Raw genomic sequence first — 15,964 nt, 5'->3', positions numbered from 1 at the left:
AGTAGGCAAATGCCAGCTATCCCACCATAAAATAGAAAATCACCCCCATCACCTGCCTTCCCATCTGTTTGTCTTTAAAGGAAAAATAAATAACAATCTCTATCTTATTTGTTTTTTCAAGGTAATGAGTGTTAGAATGCTTTTTGCCATCTGAAACATGTCACCCACCTTGGAAAAAAAACTAGCAAGCTGGCTTAATTGGCAAATCTTGATAGACACTCTTTTTTGTGATAACACTAATTTTGCAATGTAGTCTCAGTAACACCTTTGTAGTTCATCATGTGAATTTCTAAGGCTTAATTAAAGATTCGGCTCTCAAGTCTGCCGAAGTTCAGGCGATACTAGACACTTGGTAACACCTTAGTCACTTGTTAATTTTATACAGTGAGTCATGGATGTTCACAAGCAACAAAAGGTTTTTTTTTAATTCCAGTGGAAACATAAGGATCACAAAATCATATTGTTAGAAGAATTGAGTAATCTTTTAATTTTAAAAAAGGTAATCAAACAAAACGCACATAATCATGATCAAGTCATAAAGCAATCATGTACTGTATGCTGAAAATGCAGTCACAAAGCTTTTTTTTTTTAAAGTCAATATTCCAGAAAGACATAATACTAGACTTTACCCCTGGTTCCAGACCACACCAGTCCTTCAGTTGTATAAGAATGCCTACCTGTCATATTCATATTTACTAATTAAGCTACTGTTCCAGTAGCTAAGTTACAGTAAATGATCTAATTAAACTGATAATTGAAGTCCTACTGAACTGACTTTTAAATCTTGACTGTGTATTTTTATACAGGTATGCAGTTATTTGTATGTAGAATTATCAAATTTTACAGACATAGAAGGTAAGTAGTTTATAACCACTTGTATATTTTTTAAACTGCAGCATCTCCTTAATGGCCAGATACAACATAAGGTGTTTTCCATCTACTGTATATGAATGATTTCAGTAAAAGGGGAGATTTTCTCAACAACAACAAAATGTAAGTACACAACACTCGTGACAAGGCAGCAGCTGCTGAAGAGGCTTTTGGTGTCACATCAGTCTCAAATCTTTTACAGAACATCCATTAATCTTTTTCCACCTCCACATTTCCACCCCCCTTCCTTAAATGTTGTTTTTCATTACAGAGGTTTCAAAGCTAAAGGCAGATCTATCAGACCCAGTCACTTGAAGTGTGACTCTGCATTCAGGCTAAAGCAGGTAGGTGTTTTCATGTTTTATAACAGCCCTGTCCTTTAATTCAAGTTTCTTTACTTGTTTTAGAGAAATTTCATTCCAATGGTCTCCAGCCCTGATCCTAAGTACCTGCAGCACTTCAGGCTTTATATCTGTATTCAGTCAACATCAAGGAATCATGGGGACACTGACTAATTAATACTGTTGAGGCCATTTAGGGTTACCTACTGTATAACACTGGCTGGACTGGGGCTCTCCAGGCCCACAGTATGTGACCTCCGATTTAATACACACATTTTTTGAAGATGATGATAACAAAAAATAATCCACTGTTACAAAGGAAAATGGAAATGTTGTTAACGCAAGTCTTTCGTTGACATCAGGAAACATCGGACCGGCGAGAAAAGGTTAGGATAATATAAGAAAATGTTTTTTCAGTAAAAAGACTGAAGTCTGAGGAACCACTTTCATCCATTTTCTAGGTGCTTCTCTCAACACGGGGTCACAGGGTGAGCAGGAGGCTATCCCAGCGAGCAACGGGCACAAGATAGGACACACCCTGGCCGGGTCAACAGTCTATTGCAGAGCAAACACCAGGGCCAGTTTTCCCAGAAGCCAGTTGAGCTGCCGGTATGTTTTTGAAGTGTGAAAAGAAACTGGAGGAACCCCACGCAAACTTGGGGAGAACATACAAACTCCATACAGATTGTGCCCCAAGGCAGCAAAGCTAACCACTGTGCCATATCTATTGTTTTTCACTCCAAGTGGACCCTTAATCGCCAGTTCTAAACAGGGCTGTAACTGACTGCTTGCTTGTTCAGATTTTTCTTGCTGCACTCGGGCCTCAGGATAAATAACACTGCTAGTAAAGTACTGTATATGATTTCCAGCAACTTCAGCATCCAGAACTTTGTACACCCTCTCCTCGGCTTGCTAATTAAGAATTTGCTCCATTATATCTGACTAGAAAGGTCTGAATGGGTGACCAGTTTATGATGAGCAGCTGCAGGTGGGAGTGACAATGTATCACATACTCCCACAGTGTGTCAGTCTTTTTCTTTCTGCAAGTCCAATTGGTCACATGTCAGCTAACACACCTGAAACAGGGCATCTCTGAAACTCAATAATTACTACAAGGTTGATACCAATTACAAATCCCATTTGTGTTTTTAAGAGCTGAAGGCAGATTTCGAAATAGGCCTTAAATAGAAAATTGAAATCAATTAGTCTGTCATTAAAAACCTGGCTGGAGAAAACATGTGAAGAGATAGAGGTCTCCCAGGACCAAGACTGAGAACTACTGAGCCTGGTCAACGAAGGTCACAACCTGGCAAGATTCACAGGTCAGGGGCTCCCCATTCTTGTCCTCCCACAATCAAAATGAACAGACAGTTCAATTAATGAATAAAGAGATTCATCAAGGCAGAAATAACCCCAGAAGTAACCCTTCAGAAGCTTGAACAATACTGATGTTCTGATGTGTGAATATAAATGATGTCTATATACAGCAGGTATTGTTTTTGACTGTAAAATAAACTGATTATACAACAATATTTTTTCAGCCAGTAATTCATTCTAATTATACTAATAATGAATACAAATAACAAAAGAAGCATAACTTTAAGAGGTTGTGCTCCCCTTTCTCTGCACAATGTTTCTAAAGCATCGATTTGTTGTTTACTCCAGGAGAAATGGAAAAAGGAATGAAAATCCATCACCAACCCAGCAGATGGAGACAAGTTGGTGATTTCATAGACTGCAGAACGACTCTGACACCAAGAAAGTAAGAGATGGTTCTTTACAGTATCTGTTCCAAAGCCTGCTCTGATGTGTACAGTAGATGCGTTTATAAAAAAAAGCTGTGTCCACAGCTGGATGAAATAGTGACTTGGCAGTGATCTAAATTTTTATTTTGAATGTGGCTTATTTTATATAACTATTTTCAATGAGCCGCTTTTAAACAGGTCAGTAACATCGAAAAAAAAAGTGTCCGTGTTATTTTACAAGCTATCTGCTGTATAACAATAATGGAAGGAAAACTCACCCTACGTTATATGTAGTCGTGTATTAAAAAGATCGTGAACTTTTAAAGGGTCTTTAACTAAACAGCTGTCTGGAGACCATTCTAAGTCCTCATAGACATTAGTAAGACAAGATGTATTGGGGAAACTGAGACTCCTTAGTTCCATTAAGAAACCGCAACTAAATTTGCAGTCTGCGTGTTTTTCCCTTGTAAAGAAAAGAAACAGCTTACGCTTGTCTTTAGTGGTTTCACATAAGAAGAACCAGACTAATTCCTTGATTAACTAATACCCATTTCTGTGGACCACGTGTACACGTACAGTATAGTGCGTCAGTTAGCTTCCTAAAAGCATGCAATGTTTTATGAAACCCTAAGGGACAGAACTGTCGACCCTAACTAAAAAGCCCGGGTATTCGTGCAGGCTTTGTACTTTGGAATTACGTATAAACTACTAGAAGTAAAAAGTGTGAATCTACTGTTTTTCCTGTTCTAATTTATTTTGTGGATTTGTTTCGTCTCCAAAATATATAGAGATGTTTTAATTTTCTTGAAACTACAGACCACCTAAGCTGGAGATCCAGTTTTGTTTTGTTCGTGCAAGTCTGTTTTACGACGCGTGACGATGGTTTCAGTAAAAATCACATTTACCTTTTTTATGTGGATGTTAGCGTAAATCTGAATGTGAGATGTTGTATGATTCGAAACGTCAGGATGGTTATATTTGACAACAGATAAGATGAATTTCAGAGGGAATTTATGTGAAAAAAAAAAAAGATTTTCTCGGTTCCAGTGACAAGAAAGCTTCAAACGCCTCTCTGGAGAATACGCACCTGCACTCTTCAGCTCCTTCAAATAGTCTCTTAGAGAGATTTTCTTCTCTGAATAGCTCTGTAAAAAGTCAGTTTTGTAACATTTTACTGTCCCTGGAGGAGATTTTTGTTCTTTCTTCACTGAAGGATATCTGAAACGCCTTTTATTGGGTTAAAAAGACGGCTAGCCGTAAGAAACATCACTTCGGAGGTATAAACGCTGAAACACAAATAGCATAATTATATTGATTATTCAGTTCGATCGATCAAAGTAGATAAAATAGAAAACTTATTGCACGAATCAATACTGCTTATGTCATGATCACAGTATACGGCTGTTGACTGGGTCTATTCTTTACTTTCTAGGACAATTTAGCAAGGTTGCATTTAAAACAGTCTGTTTCCATAAAGATGACCTATAAAAAAAAACCTTAGTTATAACCTATTTTGAAGCGTTTCATCTTGTGCTGCTATGCGTTACACAAAGGTACAGTTTTTTAAACTGGGCACTACCACTAATAATCTGTTGCATTTACTTTCTATAGGTGATGTTAAATAGAAGAACAACATCCTCCTGGTGATGCGAAATTTCGTGCGTTGCGTCTCTAATGACACCATATGCACGAAGCTTTTTTTAAAAAAAAAGCTACAGCCTGTAGCGGCGAGCAACAGATCATAGAAAGCAATTATCCATTCTCCAAGAAAAAGCTTCGTCTCCGTGTCAATCACTCCATGCAAATTTATTAGGGGGGAAGATCTTTTTTTTCCAATTCCCGAAACAGCGACTGTAAAGCGCCTAACATGTTTAATACCTTGGGGGCTCTGTTGTAACAGTACCGAAAGCCATCTCCCCTCCCGCTCCTGCACCGAGTCAGTTCTTCCCAATGCGTCTTACTCCAGTGTAGCTCTGGAAACTACAGCTGCGAGTGCTGGGCGCTCCTGCCCTTTAAGAACAGTTGCAAGGGATAGGGTGGGATTGTAATCCATCCAGTGGTATCTTAATTCACAGAAAGGGAGACTCGCCACCGGGCTGTCTCGGGTTTTGGAAGGAAAGCGTCGTCGATGCAGATTCACGCGATTTCCAGCCTTTAAATCGCGCCATGGATGAAATGCTCAATCGGGAGTCGAATTTGCGGGGAGAATAAGTTCTTATACATAGCCTATACATCTCATTTCATGAGAGTGCATGGTGCTCTACCTTTCGGCGTGCAGTAGTAGACAAGCCGTTTGGTCACACCGATGGAAATTTGGTTTCATGTGTGCTCTGCAAAGGATTGGGATTTTATGATTTATATTGTGAAGGCGGAGACATAAGGCAGTTTCAGAACACATGCAGCACGCCGAGTTAAGGGAACAATTTTCCTGAAATTTCGGAACTGGAGGTCTAGGTGTTTTTGGATTATTTCCTTAGAAATGATTCTGGTTCCAGTTCTTTGGTTTTTATCAGAGACTTTCGCTGCGCCGTCACTTACAGCTGAGCAGATTAACATGGGGGTGGTAAGTACTTCAGAAACCGAGCATCTTTTCTGTTTGGTTTTTATCCATATTTGCCTCGACGGTGCACCAGATGTGCTGAATTTCTTTTACAAGAAGAGTTGTTTTCGGGACATGATGTGTAGCAATAAAAGTTCTTAATCATCTGCTTTGTCCTCTCTTGTATTTATAATTCAGTCTTTCAAATCGAGGAGTGAAAAAAAACAAGTGAGATTTTTAATACCACACTCTTAACATACTGTACAAAGTAATTATCCTTTTCTTCACAACTGCGTTTCTGCTACTTTCTGTGCAAATTCCAGGTTGTGTGAATGTTTTTGTAAAGCTGTGTGTAATGTCTGTTCAAATGATAACTAGAGTACGTGAAATTAATTTTCATTGAATTTCACAAAGTATTTTTCCACAAAGAAGAACCAGCTGGAATCAGATCACTATTTTTTATAATATAGTAAATCGTTTAGATTTACAGCATATTCGAAACAGTGTTATATACTGTTATATACTACAGTGTATACTGTATACTGCAACAGTCGTGGGTAATGGAAATTGAAAATAGAATTGAATATCAATATACAATTCTGATCACATTGATATGAGCAGATAACGGATTGAATTTGTAGGCTAATTTAGATTGTGGCAGTACAGTGCAGCCGATGTTGTGGTGTATTGTGTGTTATGTTGTGGTATATTGTACTGCTGTTTAATTTCACTTAGCAGAATGTTAGCTCTGACTGCGATTGAAGCATATTGTTCTCAATCCCTTACCCAGAGCTTTACAATAGCTCCCGCAAGGACTTCCCGTGGACATCGTTGTCAGCTGAGGTTTCTTCCTTGTGTCGTTCCTGGGGTGCTTTGTATTTTTTTTAAATAGGTTTAAGCTCATTTTTAACATCGCCCGAATTAATGCATGCAAGTACGTAGCTTGAATGGGAGGGGGGTTTCCTTTAATTCCTAAAACACAATTCACCACAATTCGAAATAGGTTGGGTTCGTTTGCAAAAGAGGGTGAGGGTGAAAGTTTAGAATACGCCTGGTCGGGTGTTCAGCTAGCCCATCGTTCATTAACGCAATTCCTAATTGTTCTTTAAATTGGTAGAGAGCTACATGAACGTAAAGAAGGCACATAATTCCAGACAGGCACCGGTACTTGGAGAGGTCTGTGCTTTCTTGAACAGGAGTTACCCGCTTCCAAGTGAACAGTTGTTGAAGTAGTAGGAACCATCTCGCCAAATACATTTAACGTGAGAATAACGCACAAAATACCTACAAAACTAAATGCATTTTTATTATTGAATCTTGAAAGAGACTGATCGGATTCGAGACATCTTGCGAATTGTTTAAATGCGCTGCGCAAAGATGCAAAGAGGAGACTTTCTAATGTGGGGAGTATTTTATCCTACGAGTTGTTGCTCAGATTAAGAGCCTTAGCGCTCTTTCAAGATCGAAAGGCAACTCCTATAAATTATCGAGCCGCGCACAGTCAACAGAGCATCGGATCGCTGTAGATTGTCTTGTGGGTAATGTATGGCGCATCAGCCTGGAAAACCTGAGTTATTTCTACATGCTCTCTTAGTCAATTCATTTAAGACAAAAACAGTTCTGATTACTCGGACTTTTTGGGTTTATTAAATGAAGTAATCACAGATTACTTAAGGGGCTTTAGTATATACTGTAGCGTCCAACAAACAGCTTTAATTAGAAACAAATGCACTGCAGTCTTTGGATGATCTACAGTAACTAACAGCTGGGAGTTAAAATACCTAATAATGTGGACTGCAGTTGTAGGTATTGTGAATTTCGCAAGGAAACGGTATCAGCTGTGTATAGAAAATATATTTGGTGTTTCATTAATCTGCACAGATCTCTCTCCCCCCCCAATTTAAGTTTACAAATGCTTTCTCTGCTAAAAGGATGCAGCTGTTTCTGTTGCAATCTCATTGGTTGGGAAAGCTGGGTGATAATTTTGGTACCAAAGGGGATTTTATCCAGCTGTGCTCACAAGTTTAAAAACAGTTAAAAGAGCAGTAGCAATTTTTTGGGGAAAAAAACCCTTTTAACTTCTTTTCTTTCTTTACATTTAATAGAATATAAATATTTTTTTAAAGCCTTGCTCTGTGACAGTGGGGAAATTTCATCTGTGCTGAGGCAGTCCCTTCTTGTGACCCAATATAATTTAGTATTTTACTGTTACTGATCAATAGTATATGGATTAAGTCATTTCAGATTTAATCAAAGAGCATAATATATTTAGCTAATTATTCTTCCACTTGATATAGAGCTTCATTATCTAAAGAGTGATGTAAAACAATCAGCAGTACTGAGATATCTTCAACCACAGCAAATCAGAATTCTAATGGATATTGCCTTTTTTCCCTCTTGAGATCTGGTGTGCCAAAAAGTTGTCCTAAATTTAACAGGATGGCCTGTTTCTTTCCTGGAATGTTCAAACTAATTAGCTGGTTCAGTGTCATTTTTAAGGTTATTGTCCTGGATATTCTAGTGCACGTCAATCCCCATTCTTCCCTGCCCTGTTTCCAGAGGAATGGGTTTCTCAGTCACCTGGAAGCCCGCATGTCTGTGATTCTGCTGCAGAGTTGTGAGCATATGTTTAGAAGGCAGAAGAAACAACAGCTTGTGAAATTTCATTCACAGGTGCCAGTTGAAATGCTTAGTCTAACGTATGATAGTGTTTCTCTGCTGGGAATCCAGGACAAGGTATTGTGCCACATAATAACAGGTTTTTTGCCTTGTGAAGCAAAACCTATCATTGTCCTTTTTTAATCTTGCCCACTTATTTTAAGAAGGCTTAGATGCTTGAAATGATATTGAATTAGCGACAGTATCCATGTGGACATGTGTATAAAATGCATCTGTCAGTAACAGTCAGCCTGAATCCTCAGGGATCATATTGGAAATCGAGGCATTTTACTTTTAGTGTGCTTCTCCTGCACATGATCTTAACTGAAATATACAGGGAATACTTTTTAATCTTTCATGGTCCTTTCACCATAGTCCAATCTGTCCCTTGTGTAGTAGCTTTGAACCTTAGCAACACACATAACAAACATCAGCGAACAGCTCCCTTCTTTTTCTTGATGACTGGTTTTATTTAAAAAACACTTTTCCAAAGGTTCCAATAGCTGTACTAATAAGAAGAAAAGAAAAGCAAGAGGATATTTGCCCTGTAGCTGGGAAAGTCAGTGTCCTGTACATTATGGTAATGAAAGCATCATCTGGGCACAGTTCTGCTTTGTGATGCTAACATTTTATCATTTGTAATATTGTCTCCAATTCTTTCTTTATAATCCAATCCAGTCTCAGAACTTTTTCTTCAGAAGGGTTTTTACTTAATGGTTCTGTCTGCCATTTGCATCTTCTGTATTCTAAATGCCTGCTTTTTTCACTTGTGCTAATTCTGTTACCTCTTTTAACTCTTTAAGCACTTACTTTTAAAGGTACTTACTAAAATAAACGTTATTATTATAACCAAACATTTGGTAACTGACTTACTCGGATGCATACTAAAAACAGACTAGAGTTAGTGTATAAAAAATGAGAATAATAGTAGTAATCTGAAACAAATATGCGTTTAGTCCTGACAGGAGCTTTTTTTGCATTTGTGGCAGTTGCACATACAGTAGGGTTCGTTGTAAATGCTTTAATTCAATTTTAATTGCATTGAAACCTTGACAGTGTGGTTTGGTCCCACAGGTTAAAATATAACTCATTTTTGACAGTTGAAGGGGAAATTAAAGAACTGCAGGAAAGGCAGGAATTGGTATTGGTAGAAATAACAAGAAACGGCAGAGCAGGAAATAAAGGATCACATAAAATCAATACATTTTCTCCAAACCATCAAATGAGCCATCGCATTAGTTTAGTATCCTGAAAAGAAGAACATTAGAAGACAAGAAAACAAATAAGTTTGCTTAGTAAAGATTTTGGAAATAATTCAATTTAAGTGTCCGTTTATTGGATGGATCTGTAAAACAGAAATTAAACCTGTTTTTCAGTTGTTCTCTTGTTTAATTAAGTATATAATTTATGAAAAAATGTTTTGATGTGCCAGCCCAATGACATTCAGAGAGAGAGTAAATTAAAAATTCTGACACAGTGCTCTAGTTTACCACCTTGAGATCTTTGATTGTTTTCTTTGTTTCATTTAACCTACAAAACAGTACAATAATGGCTATGAATAATGGGAGTACTTTCATATCAAGACAGAATCATGATGAGTGTTGATTGTGATGCTGTCGTGGAAAAAAACTCTCTTCACTTACTGTAGGTGATCTACAGAAATATTCTCCTCTTCCTTCTTTGTCCATCTGTGTTGTGGTTTGTTTTAACTTCCACAGCTTACAAAATGGAGTGATTCTGGATTAAGCTGATTTAGTGGAGAGGCGGAATTTTGATTCTCTTTAAAAATCATGTTCATTCACAAATTTTAGCTCAATGTCTTGCATTGTTTCAAAGTGTCTCAGGGATTACATCATGCAGAAAAAAGAATTTCAATACTATATAATATGGCATTTCTGATTCATTTCCCTATGACTTAAATTACAATTAATTTGACATTTCCTTTTTATAAAGGAATTTTGTGGTTTGAATGATTTCAACGTAAACGTCGAATAGGCATTTATGAATACTTCAGGTGTTCAGGTGGATTCATATAAATGATGAACATCTTGAAGCTTATAAACATCTCAGATAGAATCAGTGAAATGTTATTCTCCAGAAATTAGTACAATTATTTGGTTGTCCACACAAGAGTGAGCAAGTGAAATTTTCCATGAGCCCCTGAACAATATGGGAGTATTTGGGGGTCATTTGATATATATTATAATATATAATAATTATAATATAAAATATTAGTCTCTCCAGTTCTCTGAAGTAGAATGTGTCAAAATCCAGCTGTGAGTGTTCTTCATCTGAGTACAAGCACAGGATATTTTAACTGCTTTAAAACTGCATTAGTAGGACTTGCTTTAAACTACTGACAGAAAGCACTTGCCTACAGATATCCGAGAGCATACAAACTTAGCAGATAGAAGTAACAGAAGAATGAGCGTGGCCTCTTGCCAAGTTTACAACAGATTGTTTAACACAATCTCATTTACAGATGGAAATAGAACAGAATTTTCAAGGTTGACTTCTGTACAGTTTCCCTACTGTTTAGTACAAATGTCTTAATGGGTGACCCAAAAAATCTGATTCCATTTCTTCTGTGAAAGCCTGTTATGATTTGTACAAGAGTACAAGAGCACACATTTCCTACAATTTGGAATCCATTTGTACTAATCCACTAATTTGTAGAAAGCTGTGTATAATACTGTGCTATATCACAAGCAACTGGGAAAAGGAATCTTCTACAGTGACATTTGTTCTATGGTTACCAGTTTATGATACCTGTAGTAGTCATTTGTGCAGTGTTTGGGGTTGTTAGTGCGGCTGTTGAAGTCTGCATTTCATTATTGGTTTGTTTTTGCAGGGAAATCCTCAACTCAGTATTGAAATAAAATCCACATGGTCTCTGACATTATTTTAAGAAAAGTTAAAAGGAAGTTTCTCCCTCCCCCCCAAGCCCCAAAGCAAAAAAAAAACAACCACATGCAATTACTGGAGTTTTGGTTCAAAACTTTAAAATGTTGTCATAGCAGAAAATAACCATATACTGTTTCAGAGAATATGAGAATTGCACATTACAGAGAGTGTCCTCCTAAAATAGTTGAAAATATTCTCTCTGATCCAAACATTCCTCCCATCTTGAAATAAATGCCACAGAAATCCTGGAAGTGAAACAGACCTCTGTCAGAATTTCTTCAGAAATGTTCATCTTTGCACAGACATTGAAAGTCTGTTTTCTTTAATGAGAAGTGGCAAATTATTTAAAAGCCCATCACTGATTCCTCCGACAGCCTGTAGCCTTTAATAAGTTTGTTCATTTTCCAGGTCTTGCAGAAACCTGAGCAAGTTTTCCTCAGTCATTTGTCCCTCATTTGCATTTCATAGATCTTAAAAAATAATTTTTTGGATGCAGGCCAAGCTGAAGGAGTCCCGGAAATGGCTATTTGATGTGCAGAGTAGAGTAAACTTCTGCCTCAGAAGCGACGCTTCTGCCAGCACCTTGTTTTAGGGACATGTTCACTTAATATGCACACAAGCGAATGCACTTGACTTAAGAAAGAGAAAAAAATAGTTTTTATAAAGCCACATTTGCATTAAATAAACATTTTTGGAACATTGTGAAGGTCTCTAGCTACTTTTTATGGTAATATTTCTTTTTCAGAAAACAAAAAAAGATTATACGTATGTTTACTATATTGTATCACATGCGTTTATAAAGTATTTTTATTGGATCATTCCTAAGTGCATTTATGTGCCTAAAGTTTTGGGGACCTCCTTCTTGATATATAGCCTTCAAAGGTTTTCTGTCTTTTACTGTACAGAACGTTGCGCTTATTCCTGCATAGCGCAATGCCTATTCATTGTCATTAATTGCTGTCAGTGTGGGTGCATTAATCTGTTAAACTTGCTGATGTTCCTTTGCAATTAAAAGCTCCCTTGACACTTCAGCGGCAGGGGTGACAGGCATCTTGATTCCTGCATCAGGCAGGCATGGGTGTCTGTGTACCTGGAGGCTGATGGCCTGCCAGCGTACCGTGTGCTTGCCCAACATCAGTCCGGCCATGCTGAGGCTGTGCCGCTGGATTCTCCTCGCAACATCAAGCCACCTTCTCCCCTTAATCCCGTCCATCTGCCGCACACAGCTGGCTGCTCCATGTGCTTTGCAAGGCTTGCTTTCCCTTTTGCCATCCTCTGCTGAAGAAGGAGAGCATGCTTGGGGCAAAACGCTTGAGTATGGGAGGGTGCTGCGTTAGCAGCCATCTGTGTGGTGCAGTCAGAAAGGGCTGCTGAAGGAGGCTTTTCCCTAGCTGTGGCAGTAAGATAATGCAGGGGCGTCATGCCCAGCTCAATCCCGTTTTGTGATGAAATTGTCGGAGCCCTACACCGCCAAAGACCCTTGAAATTCCCCTCATTTTGTTCCTCCGATATCTTTATTCCTTACCATTTTAGAGTGCTGATTTAAGTCCCAGCAGACTTCCTTTTTTAGAATTGCTTTTCCTCACACAAGAAAGGGCTGTAAAACGTAGCACTGTAGAAAAACAGCTTTACACCGAATCTCTGCAAGGATTTTTTTTTCTTTTTTTAGTCCATCCTGTGTTCAGTCATCTTGGTATTGTCATTTGTTTAGTGGAAATGTCTGAACTGGCGACCTTCCCTCTCTAGGCCACAGCTGGGCGACTTTCATTATTGAACAATGTGTCTTTTAGCCTTGGCATACTAAATGGTCTCAACTGCAACTGCCTGTGTGTTGTCAAGCAACAGCTCAAGGACGTATGTTCAGGTGACCCTTTCCAAAGTCTCCTTCATGCCACGAGCAGCATGTGTTTTTTGTTAAGAAGTGCCCTGAAAGTCATGCTTGTTTAGCTAATTGTATTTTTATTTTTTAGGGCAGCAGTCAGGTCAATTGTGCACCTGAAAATTAAGTCGCTCAGGGACAAAAATGCCAAATGTAGGAAAACAATCTGTTCAAAATGTCAGAAAAAAATCAGGCAGAAGAACTGCGTGATTGTTTGCGAAACCATTTTTGAAGTGTCACCTTCACTAAGTCTGAGCTGAATTCATAAGCAGCCGTTAAAAAATGAAAAAAAGTCAATGCAAGAATACTTCTGCCTTTTCTATTAATTTCTTTTGCACAAGTAGTGGTTAGCCAGTTAAAAGAATAAAGGCCTGTGCCGTGAAACAGACAGCCATGTCAAACAAATGCCCTATAATGGGAAAGCACATGTTCGTCCTCAGTGGTTTCTCTGTGTCATGCGGAGGTCTGCGCAGAGGTGAAACAGTCTGTCCTGCTCTCTGTCAGAGACCTGACGTGGTGTGCTGGTACTGTATGAGCCTGTGAAGCCTGTAATGAGTTGTTAGATGTGGTTTTAACCTTATAGCAAAGCATGGAAAAAATATTTTAAGTCCTGCAATTTAAACAATTTTTGTTGTGTTGACTAATGTAAAATTCTGTATATTTTTTAAAATGAGTCACAAAGTTGACATTAAAGAGATGGAAAATCTCAGCATCTTTGTTCTCAGGCAAGAAATGTGGTATTATCAGGTTTCTTTTTACCAACATGAAATTCCTTTGCTTCTGTGATTTGCTTCTATTTCAAATGTTTTAAATTTATTGGACTGTCTAGTGAGTTGATCATTTTCTTTAAATTTAATTGCCTCATTTCACTCAGGGCAGGGGCTACACCAGCTATGTGAGGCCTCAGTGAGGTGAGAGGTTCCTTACACGTCCCTGGGCAGATGATGTTTCGTTGTCTTGGTAAGGCAGCTCAATGCTTTTGAGTTTTTTTGGAAAAGGGCGTCTTTCCCTTAAACTGTGGGTGCTATTCCCCAAGACTTATGGCAGAACTCCACTGCTGCTTGATGGAAACTGGCGCAGCAGGAAAATCAGTATTTCCATACCACAGCGAGAGAGAAAAACTGGAAATGAGATCAACAAGTGTAGATCTTTATTGAAAAAAATGCAAGTTTAGTCAAAGAAAGTGTCTCCAAAATGAGCAAAAAGCAATAGGTGTTCATGTGCAGCAGAAATGGTTGTGTTTTGCACTATACCATCGCTCCAGTTGCCCAGTTATGCTGTCTCTCCTCACACATCGTCAGCTTATTTAGTCTTGTCTTTTAAAGAGATGGGCAGTTCTGCATAGTGAGGTGGAGGGTATCTGCTGTTTGGAAAGTGCTCAGGATTGTCAAACAACAGGTCAGATTATGTAACCTGAATGTCAGAGAATACATTTTCATTATATCCTGTGAAAAATGAAGACAAAGCCTGATCCTTTGTTTCATGTTGCAAATAAAAATATCGGCGCTAGAGAAGATTTTGCAACGACATGTTCCACTGGCAATAAGGATGGGGCTTATGGAATTTTGTAACAGGATTTATATTTGGAACGTGCTATTTTTTAGAGGCAAATTCCTAAAGCCTAGATCAGCTAGCTATGTTTTAAAGTGGTAAAACTTTAAACAATTATCAGTATGCTTTAATTTTGCATTTAAACTGGGAGAGTGAGGCACAGGACATAAGTCTGGTCAAACAGTGTGTAAGCATGTTCAAAATAGAAAAGCTAGAAAAATAGATGCACTTATTTGTAGAAGATATCTTTACCAAAGGGACATTTTGCTGATTTGAGTCTGCAAGATGCAAGGAACTATATTCTTAATATGCTTATTTGCCATAATATGTATACCTTTATATCCTACTAAACCAGCAGTGTGATTACATAACCGTCAGATACATTTTTCAGGATGGTGATTCAGAACCCCCAATTGAACAAACCATTTTTTTCACTCTATAGTGTGGTAAACCTAGTATGGTTAATGAACAGGACTCATGAAACCAACATAGGATTGAAAAGATTCTTATTTTTAAAAAGGGCTTTGATGGTCAATTGTCTCACCTGGTTAAATAAAAAAAAAGCATTTGGAAAAAGATCTGGGGGGATTGAGGACTGGCGACTATCGTTTTCCAAGGAGTGACGCACGACTGGCCGAGAGCTGTGAGCATGAAGTCGGCCAGGCTTTCCACTAGCAGCAAGCAGCCCCTGTGGTTTCGCGGGCACCTGTGACTGCGGCAGTGTTATCAGCGAGCGCTGTGTCACTACAGCGTTATTAGAGACTGCAGCTGGCACTCTGAGGCTTGTAGTGCGAAATGAAATGGATGGCCTGACAGTCCATGTCACACAGCACGCAGGCATGTTGTGCTCATTTCGGACGTGCAGGTATAAAGGAGAGTGGCCAGGTTTGTTAGATTTTCGGCGGGCATCAATTAAAACACGAGTGTTGTCTGTTTCCGTACGTGAAGGTGCACTGTTGGTAGACTGCTGCCAGGGTAGGGTTGGTTTTAGTCAGCTCCCTAGTAAACTGTAACCCTTGTCACTTCCTGTTTGCCTGCAGGATTTTGATTCCTGCCAGGCCCTGAATGTTGAAAGATGAAAAGATGATTTCTCTTTCGCGTTGAACAGACAAGTGCACAAGGGCCCTAATCCAAGCTTTCAAAATCCTTGAACAGGCTAATGTTGACAAAGTCAGCCCAGCAGACTCCTTCAGGATCAACACAGAAATATCGTATGACCTCAAGGACATGTGGAAGTGCCTTTAAAACTAAGGGTACCTTACACAAAGGATTGTGGGAGTATGGAACATGCTATGTGTTGCTGCAGGCTTTACTCTGGCTTCTCTTAAGAAACAGATGGATGGGATCCTTGGATAAAAAAACTAAAGAGCGAGATGGGGCAAATGATCTTCTCTTGCAAATGGTTTGAAGAATAAGCAGGTACAAAAACACAGTCTGCATTTCTTCGTTCTCTTTGTGAAAGTAAGGAGTCATTGCT

The 15,964-nt window shown here is 38.6% G+C and overlaps 1 protein-coding gene across 1 annotated transcript in view; it reads left to right on the top strand.

The window, feature by feature from the left end:
• Positions 1–2,876: 2,876 nt before the first annotated feature.
• The window catches only part of mmp17a (matrix metallopeptidase 17a), a 59,409-nt gene continuing 46,321 nt past the window's right edge, over positions 2,877–15,964 (top strand). The window contains exon 1 of the mRNA XM_088935906.1: positions 2,877–2,973. The gene's annotated coding sequence lies outside the window, so the exon portion shown is untranslated. The remainder of the gene's footprint in view (positions 2,974–15,964) is intronic.

The sequence above is a fragment of the Atractosteus spatula genome, chromosome 17 (assembly GCF_055471065.1).
Source record: "Atractosteus spatula isolate fAtrSpa1 chromosome 17, fAtrSpa1.hap1, whole genome shotgun sequence".
Lineage (NCBI taxonomy): Eukaryota > Metazoa > Chordata > Actinopteri > Semionotiformes > Lepisosteidae > Atractosteus > Atractosteus spatula.
The sequence above is the reverse complement of the archived record's forward strand: the minus strand, read 5'-3'. Positions and strand labels throughout refer to the sequence as shown.